The sequence below is a fragment of the Pholcus phalangioides genome, unplaced genomic scaffold (genome assembly GCF_987345545.1).
Source record: "Pholcus phalangioides strain wild (caught in Gottingen) unplaced genomic scaffold, Ppha-v1.0 ptg000008l_1, whole genome shotgun sequence".
Classification (NCBI taxonomy): Eukaryota; Metazoa; Arthropoda; class Arachnida; order Araneae; family Pholcidae; genus Pholcus; species Pholcus phalangioides.
Genome location: NW_028301601.1, coordinates 25908271 through 25931815, shown reverse-complemented (window position 1 = coordinate 25931815; position 23545 = coordinate 25908271).

Genomic DNA, 23545 nt, shown 5'->3' with positions numbered 1-23545 from the left:
AACAGGGTTGCTGCACGAAATCGTCGCTTCGGAAATGACCGCCAAACAATGGGTGGTGAGCGAGCTACTGAGTTCGTGAGGGGGTGAGCGAGCTACTGAGTTCGTGAGGGGGTGAGCGAGGGTGCACGTGAGTGGGAGAGTGAATGGGCGAGTAGGTAAGTGAGCGAGTGAGTAGTATGCGAGTGAGTGAGTTAACGGGTAAGTATGTGGGTGGATGAGTAGGCGAGCAATCTACTGAGTCCGTGAGCAGGTTAGTGAGTGGGCGAGTGGAAGAGTGAGCGAACGAGGGAGTGGACGAGTGGATTATCGAGTGAGCGAGTGAGGGAGTGATCGGGCGAGCTAGGAGTCCGTGAGGAGTAAAATTTGATTGTTGTGAATTTTCATGAAAGCATAACATGAAAATTCAAGCATTTACCACCTCCATTTTATACTATGAAATTAAGAAGGCTTCACTTGAGTAAGAAAAAACAAGAACAACGCTGACAACCTAAATACGTTAGGGGCCACGCATACACAATGCTCAACGCAAAGGGGAGAGTGCCGCTTAAGGGATTTTCCTTAGCACGTTCCTTACGATAGGTCCTTATCTAACGACAAGCGCGGAACCGGCGTTAAGCCGGGTTTTCCTAGGAATAAGATTTTTGCGCCGCGTGAACCGAATTAGACAATTTCGCGCCGGCAGAAACGTGTTGCATAATCACGCTACGCGTTTGTGTTTTCCTAGAGTGGCGCATCAGATCAGAAAACAGTCATGCTGCTTTTCTTATTGGTGAGTGGACGGCGTGTCGCGCTGTGCGATTCACGTTGCGTGCGGCACAGGAAATCTGCTCCTAGGAAAACCCGGCTTTATATAGGGAAAGTGGGATTGTTCACCCCCTGGATCGCAAAAGAAAACAGTTGAAAAACCGTTTCGTGTAGACACCCCCAAAAAATGACATGATTTTCAGACTGGTTTGGTCCACCCCAGAACGTACGATAAAACGGGGCGTGTAAACTTGCTCTTAATTGTGGTTTGACACCCCAGAGAAGTGCCCAGATGGGCCCATGCAGTAAACCAAGTTCTACATAATAAGGGCATGATTTTTGAGGGTCATTAGTGGATCAACTCTGTGTAGTTTGATCTATAGAAGTAAAAGCAATGCTACCAGGTGTAAATTACAAACTTGAGAACGTATCTAAAAGAAAAAATACCCAATATAACGGTGATTCATCAGAAATAAGATACCTATTAGCCGGGGCAACTACTCATTTAGGCACCCCCCTCGTAATGCTGAAGGATAGGTTAAATGGTTAAATTTGCTTCTCCCCCCCCCCTTTTGTGATGCGCCCGGAGCACCAGGTCCGCCTTCTCCCCCCCCCCCCCCACTAGTTGCGGCCCGGCCTATTGGTAATATTATGGCCACTCCTTGGAAACTTGTGTGTTTGGTTTCTCCTCCCAGACTCCAATTCACTGAATTTTAGTGGTACCATACACTGTATTAATCTCGGGCTACCGATGTTGCAAATTTTACAATGTTAAACAATAAAAATATAGGAGATTCATCCGGGCGCCCCCGAAATGGAACCTGTCAAATTTTCCATGGGGCCCTGGCCCGGAGGCTTGTCGGACATCCCCCCCCCTGTGACGGGCCACGATAATTTTTAATTTTTATTGATTTTACAACGAATAAAATCCAGGGCCCCCACATCCAGTAGCGGGGACCCAATACGCAGATTTTTAGTGGAGACCCAGACTGGATTTATCTCGGGCTTCAGCTGTTGCAAATTCCACAATGTTAAACAACAGAAAAACAATGAGATTCATCCAGGGCCCCTAAAATTAATCCTGTGAATTTCGCATACTTTTAGTGGGGCCCAAACTGACTTTATCTCGGGCTACCGATGGTGCAAATTTTACAATGATAAACAATAGAAATATGAGCGATTCATCCAGGGGGCCCCCGAAATGGAATCTGCAAAATTTTTCATGGGGAGCCCTAACCTGGAGGCTTGTCGGACATCCCCACCCCGTGAGGGCCACGAAAATTTTTCATTTGTATTCATTTTGCCAACGCATAAAACCCAGGGCCCCACAAATGGAAAAGGGTCCCAAACTCGAAAGCTTTTCCTACATCCCTCGCTGCGAGTGCCACGAAAAATTTTCATTTGTATTCATTTCACCAACGCATAAAACCCAGGGCCCCAGCAAATTACCCGGACCCAGAAAAGAATGAGATTCATCCAGGGCCCCCAAAATGGAAAAGGGTCCCAGACTCGGAAACTTATCGGACATCCCCGTGAGGACCACGAAAATATTTCATTTTTATTCATTTTACCAACGCATAAAACTCAGGGCCCCAACAAATTACCCGGACCCAGAAAAGAATGAGATTTATCCAGGGCCCCCAAAATGGAGAAGGGTCCCAGACTCGGAAGCTTATCGGACATCCCCCGTGATGGCCACGAAAATTTTTCATTTGTATTCATTTTAATAACGCATAAAACCCCGGGGCACAGCAAATTACCCGGACCCAGAAAAGAATGAGATTCATCCAGGGCCCCCAAAATGAAGAAGGGTCCCAGACTCGGAAACTTATCGGACATCCCCCGTGAGGGCAACGAAAATTTTTCATTTGTATTCATTTTACCAACGCATAAAACCCTGGGCCCCAACAAATTACCCGGACCCAGAAAAGAATGAGATTCATCCAGGGCCCCCAAAATGGAGAAGGGTCCCAGACTCGGAAACTTATCGGACATCCCCGTGAGGGCCACGAAAATTTTTCATTTGTATTCATTTTGCCAACGCATAAAACCCAGGGCCCCATAAATGGAAAAGGGTCTCAAACTCGGAAGCTTTTCCTACATCCCTCGCTGCGAGTGCCACGAAAAATTTTCATTTGTATTCATTTCACCAACGCATAAAACCCAGGGCCCCAGCAAATTACCCGGACCCAGAAAAGAATGAGATTCATCCAGGGCCCCCAAAATGGGAAAGGGTCCCAGACTCGGAAACTTATCGGACATCCCCGTGAGGACCACAAAAATTCTTCATTTGTATTCATTTTACCAACGCATAAAACCCAGGGCCCCAGCAAATTACCCAGACCCAGAAAAGAATGAGATTCATCCAGGGCCCCCAAAATGGAGAAGGGTCCCAGACTCGGAAGCTTATCGGACATCCCCCGTGATGGCCACGAAAATTTTTCATTTGTATTCATTTTACCAACGCATAAAACCCTGGGCCCCAATAAATTACCCGGACCCAGAAAAGAATGAGATTCATCCAAGGCCCCCAAAATGGAGAAGGGTCCCAGACTCGGAAGCTTATCGGACATCCCCCGTGATGGCCACGAAAATTTTTCATTTGTATTCATTTTACCAACGCATAAAACCCAGGGCCCCAACAAATTACCCGGACCCAGAAAAGAATGAGATTCATCCAGGGCCCCCGAAATGGAGAACTGTCCCAGTCTCGGTAACTTATCGGACATCCCCGTGAGGACCACAAAAAGTTTTCATTTGTATTCATTTTAATAACGCATAAAACCCAGGGCCCCAGCAAATTACCCGCACCCAGAAAAGAATGAGATTCATCCAGGGCCCCCAAAATGGGAAAGGGTCCCAGACTCGGAAACTTATCGGACATCCCCGTGAGGACCACGAAAATTTTTCATTTGTATTCATTTTACCAACGCATAAAACCCAGGTCCCAGCAAATTACCCAGACCCAGAAAAGAATGAGATTCATCCAGGCCCCCAAAATGGAGAAGGGTCCCAGACTCGGAAGCTTATCGGACATCCCCCGTGATGGCCACGAAAATTTTTCATTTGTATTCATTTTACCAACGCATAAAACCCAGGGCCCCAACAAATTACCCGGACCCATAAAAGAATGAGATTCATCCAGGGCCCCCGAAATGGAGAAGTGTCCCAGTCTCGGTAACTTATCGAACATCCCCGTGAGGACCACGAAAAGTTTTCATTTGTATTCATTTTAATAACGCATAAAACCCTGGGCCCCAACAAATTACCCGGACCCAGAAAAGAATGAGATTCATCCAGGGCCCCCAAAATGCAGAAGGGTCCCAGACTCGGAAACTTATCGGACATCCCCGTGAGGGCCACGAAAATTTTTCATTTGTATTCATTTTGCCAACGCATAAAACCCAGGGCCCCAGCAAATTACCCGGACCCAGAAAAGAATGAGATTCATCCAGGGCCCCCAAAATGGAAAAGGGTCCCAGACTCGGAAACTTATCGGACATCCCCGTGAGGACCACGAAAATATTTCATTTTTATTCATTTTACCAACGCATAAAACTCAGGGCCCCAACAAATTACCCGGACCCAGAAAAGAATGAGATTTATCCAGGGCCCCCAAAATGGAGAAGGGTCCCAGACTCGGAAGCTTATCGGACATCCCCCGTGATGGCCACGAAAATTTTTCATTTGTATTCATTTTAATAACGCATAAAACCCCGGGGCACAGCAAATTACCCGGACCCAGAAAAGAATGAGATTCATCCAGGGCCCCCAAAATGAAGAAGGGTCCCAGACTCGGAAACTTATCGGACATCCCCCGTGAGGGCAACGAAAATTTTTCATTTGTATTCATTTTACCAACGCATAAAACCCTGGGCCCCAACAAATTACCCGGACCCAGAAAAGAATGAGATTCATCCAGGGCCCCCAAAATGGAGAAGGGTCCCAGACTCGGAAACTTATCGGACATCCCCGTGAGGGCCACGAAAATTTTTCATTTGTATTCATTTTGCCAACGCATAAAACCCAGGGCCCCATAAATGGAAAAGGGTCTCAAACTCGGAAGCTTTTCCTACATCCCTCGCTGCGAGTGCCACGAAAAATTTTCATTTGTATTCATTTCACCAACGCATAAAACCCAGGGCCCCAGCAAATTACCCGGACCCAGAAAAGAATGAGATTCATCCAGGGCCCCCAAAATGGGAAAGGGTCCCAGACTCGGAAACTTATCGGACATCCCCGTGAGGACCACAAAAATTCTTCATTTGTATTCATTTTACCAACGCATAAAACCCAGGGCCCCAGCAAATTACCCAGACCCAGAAAAGAATGAGATTCATCCAGGGCCCCCAAAATGGAGAAGGGTCCCAGACTCGGAAGCTTATCGGACATCCCCCGTGATGGCCACGAAAATTTTTCATTTGTATTCATTTTACCAACGCATAAAACCCTGGGCCCCAATAAATTACCCGGACCCAGAAAAGAATGAGATTCATCCAAGGCCCCCAAAATGGAGAAGGGTCCCAGACTCGGAAGCTTATCGGACATCCCCCGTGATGGCCACGAAAATTTTTCATTTGTATTCATTTTACCAACGCATAAAACCCAGGGCCCCAACAAATTACCCGGACCCAGAAAAGAATGAGATTCATCCAGGGCCCCCGAAATGGAGAACTGTCCCAGTCTCGGTAACTTATCGGACATCCCCGTGAGGACCACAAAAAGTTTTCATTTGTATTCATTTTAATAACGCATAAAACCCAGGGCCCCAGCAAATTACCCGCACCCAGAAAAGAATGAGATTCATCCAGGGCCCCCAAAATGGGAAAGGGTCCCAGACTCGGAAACTTATCGGACATCCCCGTGAGGACCACGAAAATTTTTCATTTGTATTCATTTTACCAACGCATAAAACCCAGGTCCCAGCAAATTACCCAGACCCAGAAAAGAATGAGATTCATCCAGGCCCCCAAAATGGAGAAGGGTCCCAGACTCGGAAGCTTATCGGACATCCCCCGTGATGGCCACGAAAATTTTTCATTTGTATTCATTTTACCAACGCATAAAACCCAGGGCCCCAACAAATTACCCGGACCCATAAAAGAATGAGATTCATCCAGGGCCCCCGAAATGGAGAAGTGTCCCAGTCTCGGTAACTTATCGAACATCCCCGTGAGGACCACGAAAAGTTTTCATTTGTATTCATTTTAATAACGCATAAAACCCTGGGCCCCAACAAATTACCCGGACCCAGAAAAGAATGAGATTCATCCAGGGCCCCCAAAATGCAGAAGGGTCCCAGACTCGGAAACTTATCGGACATCCCCGTGAGGGCCACGAAAATTTTTCATTTGTATTCATTTTGCCAACGCATAAAACCCAGGGCCCCAGCAAATTACCCGGACCCAGAAAAGAATGAGATTCCTCCAGGGCCCCCAAAATGGGAAAGGGTCCCAGACTCGGAAACTTATCGGACATCCCCGTGAGGACCACGAAAATTTTCCATTTGTATTCATTTTACCAACGCATAAAACCCCAGGGCCCCAACAAATTACCCGGACCCAGAAAAGAATGAGATTCATCCAGGGCCCCCGAAATGGAGAAGTGTCCCAGTCTCGGTAACTTATCGGACATCCCCGTGAGGACCACGAAAAGTTTTCATTTGTATTCATTTTAATAACGCATAAAACCCAGGGCCCCAGCAAATTACCCGGACCCAGAAAAGAATGAGATCCATCCAGGGACCCCAAAATGGAGAAGGGTCCCAGACTCGGAAACTTATCGGACATCCCCCGTGAGGGCAACGAAAATTTTTCATTTGTATTCATTTTACCAACGCATAAAACCCAGGGCCCCAACAAATTACCCGGACCCAGAAAAGAATGAGATTCATCCAGGGCTCCCAAAATGGAGAAGGGTCCCAGACTCGGAAACTTATCGGACATCCCCGTGAGGACCACGAAAATTTTTCATTTGTATTCATTTTACCAACGCATAAAACCCAGGGCCCCAGCAGAGGCGTAGCCAGAAATTTCGTTCGGGGGGGGGGGACCACTTTCATTTCAGAGGGGACCAAAGTGACAGAACAATGGATTTGGCCATCTTTTTCCCTTTTTTCGGTCATTTTCTCACATTTCGGGGGGGCCAGACCCCCAAGTCCCCCCCCCTCGCTACGCCCTTGCAGGGCCCCAACAAATTACCCGGACCCAGAAAAGAATGAGATTCATCCAGGGCCCCCAAAATGGAGGAGGGTCCCAGACTCGGAAGCTTGTCGGACATCCCCCCGTGATGGCCACGAAAATATTATGCCAAAAAATAACAAACTCTCTTTCTCTCTCTTTTCTCATCATCGCATGAGTTGTCTGAAATTATCACATTAGATGGTAGCACCAACAGTATATGAATCAAGCCTCAGAATCTCTGTCGTCTGCTTCTCTCCAGGTTCCCTTGTTTTGTACGTCTCCTTGTGTCTTGAAAAAATTACTGAACTGGCAGTTCAAACTTCCAGTTCTGTTTGTGAGCTCAGCTTGTAAGGAACTAAACAAAGCGACTTCTCTTCTGTCGTCTGCTCATTAAGAGGTTATTTGTTTTTGACGCCTTCTTATTCTCAAATAAAATAACCGAACTTCCAGTTTGAATTCCCAGTTCAGTTTATGATCTTTGTTCATAAAGAACTGAGCAGAATAAAGAATATAGTTTTTTTACTCAAAACTTCTTCATCACCACAGAAGTCACTTTTAAATTTGATGTTAGATGGCAGCACGTTACTATAATGTGGAGTGTGGAAATTCACTTGTTAAGATCTTCCTGTCGTCTGCTTGTTTAGAGGTCCTTTGTTTCGGATGTCTCTTTGGGTCTTGAAAAAATAACTGAACTGGAAGTTTGATTTTTCACGTCAGTTTATAACAAAGCAGCTCGACATCTTTATGCAGCTTTGGTTGTAAGGAGCAAAGCTGAATGAAGAATTTATTTTTTTATACCTGAGCTTCTCGTCATCACCACGTAAGGCACTTCTGATTTTCAAAGTAGGTAGCAGCACCAACAATATTTTTAAAAATGAATGTCTTAAAGTGTATTCTAGAGTATTAAATTAACTTTAATTCCCATATAAAATTGTTAGTGCCATTGTGAATTCGCGGCAAATGCTACAAGGCAAAAAAAACTGCTATTGATGGACGGCCTAAAGTTTCGAGTCACCCGGTATATACGGGTCTCATTACTTCCTAGGTACAATATCTATAGGACGTGCTGGCCTAGTCGGTAGGACTGGATGCATTTATCGCACCCACGTCCTGCAGTAGGGGTCGCTACGCTGGGATCTTTGTTGGGGGCCTTAGAGGCCAGATTTTTCACTGGTCCCTCGATAAAGAATTTATAGTATGAAAAAAACAAAAATTATTATATAAGAAACTAGGCTGAAGCCTTTTCAGCCCCCACAGAGGCCGTGCGACCTGTGCAGCCACATAGGGCACCTCTCCAGGAAAGGGTGCCAAATCAGAGTTGGAAGGAAAAAAAAAATTGTTGAGCTGAAAAACGTCATTGGGGGGCACTAAAAATAGATCCCGCATGGGCAGATGTTCTTTTCTGTGGCAGAAAAGAACCCCTGCCCATTGGTACATCAAGGCCACCTTAAGACCATCGTAGACCAACAAATCCTAGAGATATCTATATATATATATCTCTTGGAGGTGCTGTGTAGACCCGGGGTCACAACTAGAGGTCTGGTCAGCTGTGTCAAGCATTTTGGCACCCTCTAGTAATGTTGAAGCAGAGATATGAAAAGGTGAAATTTCCCCCCCACCCCCTTCTGGTCCAGCACCCGATTCACCAAACCAGCCGGCTCCTCCCTAGTTGAGGCCCTGCTTCTTGTATAAGCGTAGCCGGTAGGGACCATGAAGGAATGCTTAAAGTGCGAATGGGCGTGATTTCTCGCGTGACGTAGGAGCACTTAAATAATAAAGTGAGCAAAGGTAGGAGGTTGCTTTAAAATTGGCAAAGTGGCTTAAAAATGACATTCTGCTTCTATTGCAGCTTGTTCGCCATTTTTTTGTCTCGTTATGCTCTTGTATTTTCCACATTTTTTCATATTTTATTATTAAAAAGCATGGACGAAACGAAGAATATGAAGAGCGTGCATTTTCATCGATCCAAAGTGTGAGTTTATTCATTGATTAAGTCGCAAATGAATAAATTTGACGAGCGTGCATTCTAACGCACGCATGAAGGGAGAGCAAGGGAAGCTCATTCCCCTTTCCCAAGACGATCAAAAATTAGATAATGTTTTTGAAGGGGCTCCAGTCCGGAACAATTATTTTTTGTTTTTTTCATGCAATAAATTCACACATAGGGGCCCGTGAAACATCTGACAGGGGGACTTCTGTAATATGGGGGGGGCAGTGGCTCACAAAAATAAGAACCGGTTGAAATTTTCGAAAATTTGCCTGGTAGGGCCTCAGAAAAATCACCTGGCTTCTTTCTCAAGATGATCAAAATTTAAAGATTTTCAAATCGAGAGGCTGTGTCCATACATGAAGACAATCATATTTTCTTATGGCAGGGGTGACAGCTTAGACTTATTTATGAGAAAAAGGGGACCGTTGTACCAGAAACAATTTTCTGTCGCAAAAGGGAGGGCAAATATGCATTTTGGTGCTCCACTCTGGAGTACCGGAAACACCTTCGAAATAAGTTTATAAAAATTGCTCCATTATGCTTTGTTTGTAGGGTAATCGACATTTCCAGAGAATGTTCATGGGAATTGATGTATTCCATTGAACGGTGGAATCGTGCATAGTGTCTGCTAATTAATACCCATTTTCTATTGTTATATATATGTGTGTTATATATATATATATTGTCGATTAGTTTTCATGTGTATTGATTTTATTTAGTGTTGCTGAATCATGTTATTGATTTTATTTAGTGTTGCTGAATCATGTTATTGATTTTATTTGGTGTTGCTGAATATTTGTAGGGTGCTGTAGCCTAGGTCAATACTATACTCACCTAAAGTACCAAAGGATGTGTAGAGGTGTTGCGAGTTCGATACCTGGTTCGTTTTTGTTAGAAACTTTCCTGACATGGGGTGCAGCAGAAATGGCAACATGACCACAGAAAGAAGATTGCTTACCGCAGGGAGCCCCACACCAAGGGGTTAGCGCACCAACCTCTCTGTGAATATGAAAAAAAGACAATATCTAATGCTGCCGTTCAGAATCTGGAATAAATTATAGGTCCTGGTCTATTTAGCCCTCCTGTGCAGAAAATGACAGTGGTGCGACAAAAATGATCTGAATATTATAGTATTTATGAACCATATCATTGATATTTTTTTTCAGCACCTTGTATAGCAGTTTTTACCAAGACATTTTTATAATTTAAAACATTTCTGTCAGATCTGTGGACAGGTGTTTTTATATTGATGCTTTGACGAAACGTTGAAGGGAAACATCAACTCTAGCCTGCAGGATTAATAGCTCCAGTAACTCTCTCTCAGGACATGGGTCTGGGTGGAGAGGCCGCTTGATCATGGACTTTGATGTCAAGACATTTTTTTTTACTTGCATCACTGTCTGTCATCCAGCAGCCATTTTCTTGGAACATACATCCTAACATAAAAATAAGTGTAGCCTCTTCCCTACGTTAGTGGCTGATTTCAGGCTACTGCTGGAGCTTCCAACATGAGACTAACGATGTACGTAACAGGAAATGATACCTTTGACTGTGAATGAGCTAAACCAACTTAGTTATTCATTTTAGTGGAATAAATAAATGTTTCTTTTTTCCTCTTATTACTATTTTAGTATTCAAAACTATTGATCTATATTTCCTAAATCTGTTTCATTCATTCTATTCTTCTAATTTTATTCTTGACTGGCATTTGACACGAATTTCATGCAATTTCTGTACTACTTGCTTATTTATATATCTGTCATGTATAGAGATGTAAAATTCTCGAGAATAATCTTTTAGGAGGATATTCTCTGGAAGGACTACTATCATAAATAACTTGAGAATATTCTCCTGTTTATTTATAATGTAGTTATATATAATATCCTTGAAACCATTTCTCTTACCGTCAAGAAGACTGGGAATATTAAAGTTTGTAACCCGTAATGTTAAAGTTTGAAAGCAGGAAAATTAAACCACTATTGCTGAATTGCACAACTTGCAAAGAAATATGAGCGATAAAGAATTTAAGTGTATGTACATTGAAGAAAACAACAGTTCTGTATCTTAGAATAAAGGTGACTATTGAAGAATAGCTTTCTTCATCAATCACCTTTTGGTTTAATTTTTTGTTTTCAACTTATTTCTGAAAATTTATCTAATTTTAAAATAATGTTTTAGGGTTTTAATCTTAAGATTTCTAAAATCTTTATTACCAAATTTTTATACACAGAGAATATTCTCGAACTGAAAGTTGTCATTGTGGGGTGATTATGCCAAAAATTGTTTTTTGTTTCAGGCAATAAAAACTGATATATATTTCATAATATAAACAAAACTAGTAAAAACATTTTATTATTTAAAAGAAAAATGCATATTCTTGATTATTCTCCAATTTTTACATCCAGGAGAATATTCTCGCATCTCTAGCCATGTGAATTTTTAAAGATTTGTATTTATTCATTGAAAAAATGGGCATTATTTTCCATTATAATTATCTTCTGATTTGCATACTGCTTTCTCTATGTGATAACATTACTTAGTTTCATTAATTTTATAACACACCAAATAGTATTTAAATGCTTTTAGAAAAGGGAAAATATACTATTTTATGTATCTTGTAACAATCAGAAATATTGCATTTTCAACGTTATTTTAATGGTTTATTTACAATAGTTAAAACAATTAAGTTAATTATAATTCTTTCACACACTTCCCTTCGATTCAAATTGAATGCAATTCTTTAATTTAGATGATAAAAACAACAATTGGCAACCCATAATTGAGGTATAATTTTATGGGGAATGTCTAGGGTCAAATTAAGTTTGATGACTTTGTTACATGCCCTTAACTAGTCTGGGGCACTGCCCAGGACCCCGAGCCAAGTGGGTCCCCTACATAAAATTATGCATATATTTTGCTTAGAAATAACCACATTCAAGAAGCCTCCACGAAAAAATCTGCTTTGAGAAGGCACGTTACGGTCTTGCCTTGCTGTACATTAATGGAATTATCACAAAAATTAGAAACTTTGCCTAGTTTTAATTTATACAAAAATTGCCACGTTTTCAAGACAAATAAAATTCAATCATGGTTGAATGGTCAATGGTTCAATGGTCAAATTGACCATTCGACCAGAAGTCTTATGGTTATTTTATTAAAAATAGTAAAACCTCGTTAAGTCATCACTCTAATAAGTCGTCATTTTTCTACAGGCCCTTCCAGCTCTCATAGACAACAATATTATTGAACCCTCATTTACTCGTCGCTAATTTTGGTTAACTCGTCACTATGAAAAAGTTTGAGAAAGTGGAACAGACTATTTTTATGGCTACAAATTAAAAAATAGCTTGTTAACAGCATTGTCATATGCTTAAAAGTCACCATAAAATCCTATATACCCAAACGGAACAGTTTGAAATTTAAACAAAATATCTTTGTTGAAAGAAATTAGAAATTCTTTCCCAAGTTGAGGTCTTCTGTTTACTTTTCCCAGCCCAGGGCCCCTCCACCAAGTCATACGTGTTCGAGATTACTTTGTGGTTGTATCATGAACTACTGATGAAGAAGTCAAACACTAAAATTAAATTTGATGTATATGTAAAATTAATGTGCAATAGAGAGTTCTATTATGAAGGAAAGCTGCTTATTCTAACAGTTGCTCCGTTAGTCTAAATTACAAATTACTGGTATAAATCAAAGTGTACAGTACATTTTACCACAATAATTTAAGTAATAAGAGATTAAAAAAAAGGTAAAAAATGATATTATTTATTCTTTTGCAATGTAAATTTTATTAATATTATTTTGATTCACACTTTAATAAATGTCATATTAAATTTTTTTATACGATTTTCACAACATTGCACGTTAGAACTGATGGCACTCTGGTTAAGTTGTCACTCCGTTTAAGCAGTCATAATTTTTTGATAACTTTAGGTGGCAACTTATCGAGGTTTTACTGTACTTTTACCTTTGAAGTACAACTTTCTTTTGAAGTTTAATGAATTTGTGCAATAAAGTGATAGTTAATTTTATGTTACAAAGAAATTAGTGGAAGCGAGTGCTCTGTTGTATTGCATTGCAAATATTTCATATGAATTCCTATGCGTTTTGATTTTCACATTTTTCTTAAATTCATTTCTATACGTAAACTTATCTAGAATTAGAGAGCTATATATATATATATATATTCTGTACTATTCTACTGAAGATAAGTAATTACGGGTATGTCTATCTGTATTTCTTTTAATTGAGTAATTTCAGGCCTTTGTCACATTACAATAACATGCATTACATTAGCTTAAGAATTTTCATGCTATTCAAAAGTATTTCAAAAACTTTAAGAACAATTGTCCAAGTTTGAAAGCAAAATAATTAATCCTGAAATAATTCCAAAAATTCATAAACTATGTGGAATAGACAGTCACGTCGCAAGCATCAAATTAATCCCATTTCTGTATGTGAGATTTTAATATCCTCAAAGAATTTTTTTGATAATAACCTGTGTGAAAGAAGCTATTATACTCTAGAAAAATTCAAATGAATATAATGATATTTATTGTGTGTGCACTCTGTTCAGGGGCGTAGTCAGGAATGATTTTTGGAGCAGGACGGAAAAGGTTTGGGAGGAGGGAGTGTAAGGAATCTCTCTTACACATATAAACTTATGGTTACCATCTCTTAAAAGCATTCCAATCAATAGAAATTGATTTAAGACAGCATATAAAAGCATTACCTTCTGCGATACTTTACTTTTTTTGCAAATGTAGAAGTGCAGATAATAGATTCAATTATACGAGAATGATGAAGATATCTAAGAAAATTATGAACACTAAACAAAAAAATGTAATGATGAAAATTCAGGTGTGTGTGTGTGTCGTGAGAATTATTAAAAGTTCAGAATATTTTATGAAAGAAACATTTAATCAAAAATTAATATGAAAATTTTAATTCCAACAATGTTGAACATTTCGAATAAATGAAGATAATTCAAAGCTAATGATAATGTTCCAAGGCATTTATTTTTCTGAGGCCCCACTTGGCAAATTCTAGAAAATTTCACCCATATCTCATTTTTGTGGGGGCCCCTTGTCTTTTGAGGCCCCCTGGGTGGGCCTATGCCTTCAGACGACACTGAATGACAAATTTATTTAGAATTGAATTTTTTACGGTTATGAAAACCCTGAATTTTTTTGAAAAAGTAATTTGTGAAAATCAGTAAAAGCCCTAAATATATATAAGTGGGGGGAGATAAGAAGAATGACACGTAATTGTTTTCACTTCCAAGTTCACTGTCCCATGGCTCCCACAAGGACAGGGCTAAAGCCCGGGATGATTCTTACCAATTTTTGTTTTTTAACACTATAAATTCACTATGGAAGGGCCATCAAAGATCTCAGCCTACGGACCTTGCTGCAGGATGTGGGGCACCATGTACGGTCAGAAGTAGGACCTGCTGAAGTAGGGTCTCTTGGGTACAAGACTCCCTACTTTCAAGGCCGTCTTAAGAGCATCATGGGCCCCCGGGCAAATGATTTTTCTGAGGCCCTACCAGGAAAGTTCTCGAAAATCTCAACCATATCTCATTTTTGTGGGGCCCCTTTTCTCTTGAGGCCCCCGGGCCATGCCCTGGTAGGCCCATGCCTTAAGACGGCACTGCCTACTTCAGCAGATTTACCGTTATCAGCTCCGGCGCGGGGTTATGTGTTTACGTAACGCCATCCTAGAATCCTGGACGGGAGGTTTAATATTTTTGTTTCATATAAATTCTCAGGAAAATCAAAGTATACTCCGTGAAAAGGCTACGATTGGGGATTCCTTCAAACTCCTGGCCTAAACAGTGCCGCCTTAACACGGGCCCCACCCGAGCATGACCCGGGAGCCTCAAGTGTAGAGAGTGCCACATGGTAATCAGATCTCGTAATGATTTCAAAATTAAGCATGCAAATCGGTAAGCAATCGTTTGGGTGGGGGGACCTAAAAAAAAATCAATTTTCCCAAGGGCCCATGATGAACTTACGACGGGCCTAGGGTTCCATCTGTAGGCTGTGTATGTATATCATATTTGAGTATGTTATAATGCGTGTGACATTTTTCCATTGCATATCTATAAATCTCTTTACAAGCATATTTAAACTCAAAACGGAACTTTTTTTTTTCCATTTATCAGATCGCTTGATATCATTAGCCTATACATTTTAATCAGGGCTGTAGTGTGCCTTCTCGGGGCAGATGTTCCTTGGGCACCTCTTGAAAGGGTAAATGTGGAACAAATATAAACTTTTGCGGGGCCCCATTCAACTCGGAGCCCAGGGGGAGTATCCCGGTTGCCCCAGCCTAGTTACGGCCGTTATTTTAATCCCGTTTTACGACCCTTAATATTTAGCGGCCTGGTGCGGACGCTAACCAGTGCGTCTTAATGCATGGGCCCACCCGGGCATGGCCCGGGGGCCTCAAGAGAAGAGAGCCTCACAAAAATGAGATTTGGTTGAAATTTTCTAAAATTTATCTTAGAAAACCGCTTGGCCCGGTGGCCCATGATTATGCTCTTAAGACGGCCCTGCCGCTAACTTCACAGTTTTGTAAGTTCGGCATTAATGTAATGCAACCATGTTTTCCAAAACAAGGCAGTTTGTTTGCTTTCCAAACAACATCAGTGAATAATTTTCGTTGAGATGAGAAATTCACAATTCAAAAAATATTTTTTACCATTTCTCTAATATAAATTCCACCAAATGCGTATTTTGATTGGAATGAGGAGATAGATTATTTTATACCGTAAAATACAGAATATATATATATGTGTGTGTGTGTGTGTGGTCATTTAGTTTTGCTAATCAAGTTCTTGTTTTGAGAAATGGAACAAAAGATCATCTCTTTCTCCCTTGGCGACGACAGTTCATGCGATAAGCTATTTATTGTGGTAACCTTGACTAGATATAACGCAAAGGATTCTGGGACTGACGCCGCAACGTCATAAGGGACGTCACAGAAGAGATTCAAGTTCTGCGCATGCGCTTTGAGTAATATTCCATCCCGTTTCTTGATCCCTAACCTCTTGTCTGCATAAGTGCTGTGGCGAAGTGATTTTTCTGATCCCCCCCCCCCCCATCTGGTTAGAAAAAAATACCTGCCTACCAATTAGCGTGTTTATTCTTAAATTTTTCTATCAGATCGTATATTCATGAGGCCCTTTCTATAATTGAGCCCCGTCTTCTCCCGGGCGTGCTCGGGTGCCCTCCCCCCGCATTAAGACGACACTTGCAACAAGAGGGGAGGGGGCATAATCAGCCGATAAAATAAATACTTGTCAATAGAGGGATCGCCCATAAAATTCTTATCGTAAGTCTGGTATTACACTAGAAAGATTGACAAAAGTTCTTTTACAGAACTTGAAAAATGCAACCAAATTAGCGTACCGGTTTCACTCTTGGTTCTTACAATTTCAACCAGATCTCATTTCACGGCCTGGGTGGGCACATGCGTTAAGACGGCACTGGCCTTGGGCCCCGACAGGGCCGTAGCGGGAGGGGGCGGACTTGGGGATCTGGATCCCCCCCCCCCAAAATGTGAGGATGACCGAAAAAGGGGAAAAGATTGCCAAATCTATTGTTCTATCACTTTGGTTCCCCCGAAATGAAAGTGGTCTCCCTGCAAAAAAAATTTCTGGCTTCTGGCTACGTGCCCGCGTCCAGGGACGGTTCTATTATCATATTTTTGTTTGTAACACCGTAAATTCACTTTAAAGGGCCCCGTCAAAGATCCCAGCCTAGGGATCCTAGAGGAGCACCGATTTTTCCACAGGACAAGTGGGCTACTTCTCGGGGTCCCATAATTTTTCGGGCCTCCAAATTGAAACCAAAAATATTTGACCTCGGTGGAAGCCAGTAATTTATTTTGGAAGGTGCAGTGCTGTGTTAACGCATGGGCCCACCAGGGCACGGCCTGGACGGCCCCTCAAGTACAAAAGAAGCCTCGTGATAATGAGATCTGGTTACGATTTTCAGTAGTTTGAAGGCGGGTATTTCTAGCTTGGTGAGAGAGGGCGGCAGATAAATCACTTTGCTCGTGCGGGCCTATGGTGCACTAAAACGGCCTTGGGGGGGGGGTGTAACCAAAGGATAGAACAAAAAACTCTTGATCATGCTATCCATCTCCATCGGCCATTTTTCTCGCATTTTGGGTAGGGGAAATCCTCCCCTCCCACCCCCCCCCCCACTTTGGTCTAATAGTTGAATTTAATTCTTGCTTTGGCTATCATTGGTCCGTTTATATCAAAGTAGGGCTATTAGAAATCACCACTTAACTTTTACAGAAAAACATATCAACCAATACCTTCTAAAAAACGACAACGTTATCATCAGGGCTATTGCCCGAAATTCCAGGGGAATGTAAAAATTTTGACCGAGGCATGTATTTTTTTCACTTAACCGCCACATGACCTGTTCTTGCATAAAAAGTATTTATTCGTGAATGTGTGGATTTTTGTTCAACCCTTTTTATTATCTATACACATATTCAGGAAAGAAACCATAATCGCGCGGCGCTCTTAACTAGGGACGGTTCTTTGGCCATGAGACCTGCGTGGCTGTATGGGGGGGGCATCGCCAGGTGCGGATCCAGAATTGTGTAAGTTCGTTAGATCGTCCTGTATTTTACGGGACAGGAAAATTTTCCAATATTATTCGGTTTTTACCTATCGCCACCCCCCCATGGCCCCCACATAGGGGAGGCTGACAGGGCCCGGGACGGTTATCATAATTTTTTTACTTTTTCACGCTACAAATTAACTACAGAAGGGGCCTGTTAAAAGTCTGACCCAGGGGCCCGCAAAAGATCCCAGCCTAGGGGCCCCGCTACAGGATGTGGGGGCCATCCCCCCCCCCCACCCATGGATCCGTTCACGAGCAAAGGCGGACATCTTCAGCTGCTGCGAATGGAGCAGAGGCAAAAATATTCGGCTCCGAATGGAGCGGAGGGACAGGCATCTTCAGCTGCGAATGAAGCCTACGTAGAGATCTTCAGCTGCGAATGGAACGAAGGCAGGTATCTTCAGCTGCTAATGAAGCCGAGACATATCTTTAGCTGCTAATGAAGCCGAGACATATCTTTAGCTGCTAATGAAGTCGTAACAGACATCTTCAGCTTCGAAAGGAGTAAAGGCAGGCGGATCCAGGGCGATGTGTCGGAGAAGCGACTTCCTGTGTAAGTGCATTGGATCATCCTTATTTCACGGGACAAACAAATTTCTCCCATATTTATTCGGCTCTCGGAAGGGGCGATCACCCCCTTCCCCGTCTGGTTCCGCACTTGGGCACTGCTCTAAGAGGAGTGTGAAATTCGAGTATTCATTACTCTGTAATTAATTTATAAAAAACCCATGGATCCCATATCCTACAGCATAGCTCCTAGGCTGGGATCTCTGGTACGCCTCCAGGCCAAACTTTTCATGCCCCCGCCCCTTCTATAGTAAGTTTATAATGTGGGAAAACACAAAGGGGTGTAATGTGATAGGCACCCTGGGTAATGCTAAATCTATCACACGTCATTGTCATCGCTTATTTGTGCTCATATCCTTCACTTTCAATAGCCCAGATTACATGTTTTTTTTTTTTCTACACATCTTGCAGTACTTGTCTTGCGTCTTGTTTTGTCCTGTACATGTTTATGTCTTGTGTCCAACCCCTCATTGTGGACCCCGCTTAGGCGGGGAGGGGTCCTCCCAGACGGGGCATTGCTTCTAGCGTATGCCCTATCTGGGACGCTGTCTACCTGCGTGTTTGCCGTGCGTGGAGACCCGTAAGGCTGGAGATGGGGATCCTGGTTAGCCTGATGCGCTAGCTTTGGCCTCGGATTCAGCCGAAACGGGAGGCTTGGATTAGCCCCGTCCAGGTCAATCGGCTGTGGTCGCCTCGGTGGCTGAAGGGGTTACACTACTGGGCAGGTAGAGGGGCCGGGCCTGCCGGACGTCGTTGAGGTTTGTTGGTGCTGCTTCACGACGATCTTGGATCTTGAACGCGTCTGCTCGCCTGTTTTGGTGGTGTATAGCTCCCACCTAACCTGACGTTGCTACTAACCTTCACCGGTTACGTGTGCGCGTCCCCTTGTAGGGCTCCATGGTGGGTATGGTGGGTGGGAGTGGAACAATACCCATTCAAATATGGGAAAAAATCAAAATGCACCAAAACGTCAAAGAACTGCTTCAAACCAAACACATGTCAATGTAACTGCTTCAAATTCATCAACTGTCTCATTTTTCTTTCTGCACTCTTCAGATGCCAAAAAACCGGTGGCCAAAGTATCACCATTTGTAATAGATAAAGCTCTCTATGGCACAGTTGGTACCTTAAAATCGGTGAAGGCCCTTCGTTCAGGAGACCTTCTCATCGAAACTAACACATCCAAACAAGCCGAACTCATTCAAAAGCTCACGTCTCTTGCAAACATTCCCATAATAGTCAAAATACATCCCACGTTGAATTATTCACGTGGTGTCATTTCAGATAATAACTTAATTAACATGGATGAAGAAGAACTAACACAAGAGCTGGCGTCTCAAGGCGTAACATCTGCCAAACATATTATGAGCCGCAAAGATGGCAATCCAGCTCCCACACGAAACATAATTCTCACATTCTCATCACCAACGTTGCCGAAAGATATCAAAATAGGTTATTATAACCTCAAAATCCGGCCATACATTCCTAACCCTGTCCGATGCTTTAACTGCCAAAAATACGGTCACTCACGAACGACGTGCCGCAGTCAACCCACCTGCGCAAAATGCGGTGAGAAGGACCACATTTCGGACAACTGCACTAATTTACCATTCAAGTGCGTCAATTGCGGTGGCGACCACCCCGCATTTGACAGAAAGTGTCCGAAATGGAATGAAGAAAAAGAGATCCAGAAGATCAAGGTCCTTAATAACATCTCATATATTGAAGCACGCCGTCGTATAATGCCTAACCAAACTCCAATAGCTAGTAGATCATACTCTAATATGGTAACAAATCCATCAACAGCTAATACGACTAACAATATCACCAAAGCATCTGTAACAACTCAGACTGAACCAATAGCTGATACATCAACTCAAACATCATCATCTAACCAACCGTGTAATAGTTGTGGCTGCTGTTGCTCTGCTGGATTACGGAGGGAGTCCACTACCTCCGAAGAAGAGGCAGGAAAGGTGACAGCGCACACATTCAAAAAACCTACTTGTACTAAACCCAAGATTAATTCTGGAAATAAATCTAAAAAGACCGGATATTCAAGAAAAGCAATACAGAGAGCAATAAAATGTCCCACCCTCAAGAACGTGGCACTAATTGATGACAAGTCAATCGGTGACATGGATCTTGATAATCTATCAGAATCTGGTGGTACTCGCCGGAAACTAGACCGGAATAAATTTAAAGACCTCGAACCGTCTACTTCTACCTAATTTATGGCCAACATAATCCAATGGAACATTCGTGGTCTTAGATCCAATTATGAAGAACTCAAGGATTTGATCAATCGTTATCATCCTGTTTGCGTGGCACTCCAGGAAACTTTTACGAAGCCCTCGGAGACTTGGAACATCAGGCGACATTCCCTGTTCCGTATCGATTACGATGACGGGAGTAGAGCCGGCCGCGGTGTCGCTCTCCTGGTTTCACATCACGTGTCGTCGCGCGTTCTTACGCTGCGCACGAACCTGCAAGCCATCGCGGTGGAAATCTCTACAGGCCTGAGAATTACCATCTGTTCCATTTATTTGCCACCAAATCACACCATCTTACAGAGAGATCTAGAAGATCTGATTGATCAATTACCTCCACCTTTTTTTCTTCTTGGAGACTTCAATGCTCATAACATGATATGGGGTTCTAACAGCAACACCCCTCGTGGGGAAATGGTTGAACGTCTATTAGACGACATGAACCTCGCCATCATGAATGATGGCAGTTTCACTCATTTCCATGCCCCAAACAATAGTTTCACTGCAATAGATTTATCGTTATGCTCACCTTCACTCTTGCCCAACTGGTCCTGGTCGGTTGATCCGGACCTCCACGGGAGCAATCATTTTCCTCTAGTGGTTAAGTGCCTTGATCGAAGCCATAGCATACCTGAGGGTCCTCCTCGGTGGAAGCTTGTGGCCGCCCGATGGGCAGACTTCACGGTCAAGGCAGAAATCACGGAGGATATGGTTTCGCGACCCGACGTCGACCACTGTGTCAACCTTGTGACCAGTTGTATGATCTCAGCAGCAAACGAAACTATACCCAAAGTCTCCTCGAAACTTCCTAAATTTCCTAAACCTTGGTGGAGCCACGAATGTAATCTTACGATTAAAGCACAAAAGAAAGCATGGAGTAGGTTCCGGCGGTACCCTACCCATGACAACAAGTTGGCATTTTTAAAAGCAAAGGCGATAGCGAGAAGAACCAGGCGCCAGGCTCAACGCGAGTCCTGGCAAAAGTTTACCACGGGAATCAATTCATCTACTTCATCCAAAGTTATTTGGGACCGGATCCGAAAAATCAATGGTCATTATCAGTCTCATCCACTCACCATTTTAAACACCAATGGAACTATCATCAGCGATGTGAGGGATATTGCGGATACCATCGCCGCCCATTTCGCCGCTGTCTCCAGTGATGCGAACTATCTCCCATCGTTTCATCCCATTAAATCATCAGCCGAACGTACATCATACACCTTCCGGCCTTTTACACCGGAAGAGTACAATTCATTGTTCACCCTTCATGAACTGACGACGGCCTTGCAGCGAAGTCCTGACTCAGCTGTAGGGCCCGATGCCATTCATTATTCCATGATTCGGCATCTCTCACCAGAATCACTGTCACATTTACTCATATTATTCAATCGGATCTGGGTCAGCCACTCATTTCCTGACACCTGGCGAGCAGCCATTGTTCTTGCATTCCCGAAGCCTGGCAAAAATCCTCAGCAACCTAACAGTTACAGACCTATTGCTTTGACCAGTTGTTTGTGTAAGCTCATGGAACGCATGGTCAACTATCGCCTTATGCACTACCTTGAGGTTAACAATATTTTATCGAAACATCAAAGCGGCTTTAGACGGTTCAGGTTCACAACATGCAATTTGTTACGCCTTGAGACATCAATAAGACAAGCATTTGTGAAGAGGGAGCATATGCTAGCCATATTTTTCGACATAGAAAAGGCCTACGACCTACTTGGAGGCACGGAATTCTCTCCGACCTCTATAATAGCGGCTTGCGGGGCAACTTGCCCATTTTCATTAAGAACTTTCTCGCTCGCCGCATCTTTCAGGTACGGATCGGAAGCACGTTATCAGCTCCCCAAATTCAAGAACAAGGTGTACCTCAAGGTAGCATTTTAAGTGTAACACTTTTTATTTTAAGACTCAACTGGGTGTTGAACCAACTCCCGTTGTCTGTCACTGGCGCACTTTACGTGGATGATCTGTTGATATCATATCAATCAGTGAATATGAGGTCAGCCGAGAGACAATTACAAACCGCTCTCAACAAGATTAGCAAGCATAATAACGGCTTTTCATTCTCCGCTGACAAGACTGTCGCTATGCACTTTTGTCGGCGTCGAGACCTACATGATGACCCACAATTGTTTCTCAATAACAATCTAATACCTATTGTAGAAAATACTAAATTCCTCGGCATCACATTCGACAAGAAACTTACTTTCAAACCTCAAATTGCGCAATTAAGAGCTCGTTGCATGAAGACGATGAACCTCTTGAAGGTCATCTCGTCTACATCGTGGGGAGCTGACCGTAAGTCGCTCCTCCACTTGTATAAAGCTCTAATAAGATCGAAGCTCGACTACGGCTCCATTGTATACGGGTCGGCACCTCGGAGTTATCTGAATGTGCTCGACCCAGTCCACCATCTCGCCCTACGGATTTGTTCTGGAGCTTTCCGGACGTCTCCAATGGAGAGCCTATATGTCGAATGCAACGAGCCATCACTGACATCAAGACGCCAGCAACTTTCCTTGAAATATTTTATCAAGATGAAGTCTTTTCCAGATCATCCACTTCATCGTGTCATTTTTCATCCCTCATTTCATAGACTATTTGCTGCTCGCCCTTCATGTGTTCCATCTTACGGTCTTCGTATGAGGGCACTTGTGGAAGAACTACAATTAGACATCAGTCGTGTGGCCCCAGTTGCTTGGCAACTGGCACCATGGGAGCAGTCTCTGCCAGATGTCTCTCTTTCATTATCATCATACTCTAGAGCCACCACAGCAGATGTCATATATCGACAGATATTCTTTAGGCACAGGGGTAGGTACAACAGGTACTTTCCCATATATACCGACGGCTCTAAGAGCCCTGGGCATGTCGGTTGTGCCTACATCTGCTGTGAGGAGACATCTTTCAAACTTCCCGACATATTTTCTATTTACTCGGCAGAGCTGTACGCAATCCTTCAGGCTCTACGTCATATACGACGCAAACGCCACCGACGATGCATCATTTATAGCGACTCTCTTAGCTCATTGCAAGCATTGTGTTCTTTTACTTTTCACATTCATCCATTTATTCATGCCATTTTTCATGAACTGCATCACCTCATTCATCACGGTACCACAGTAAAATTTT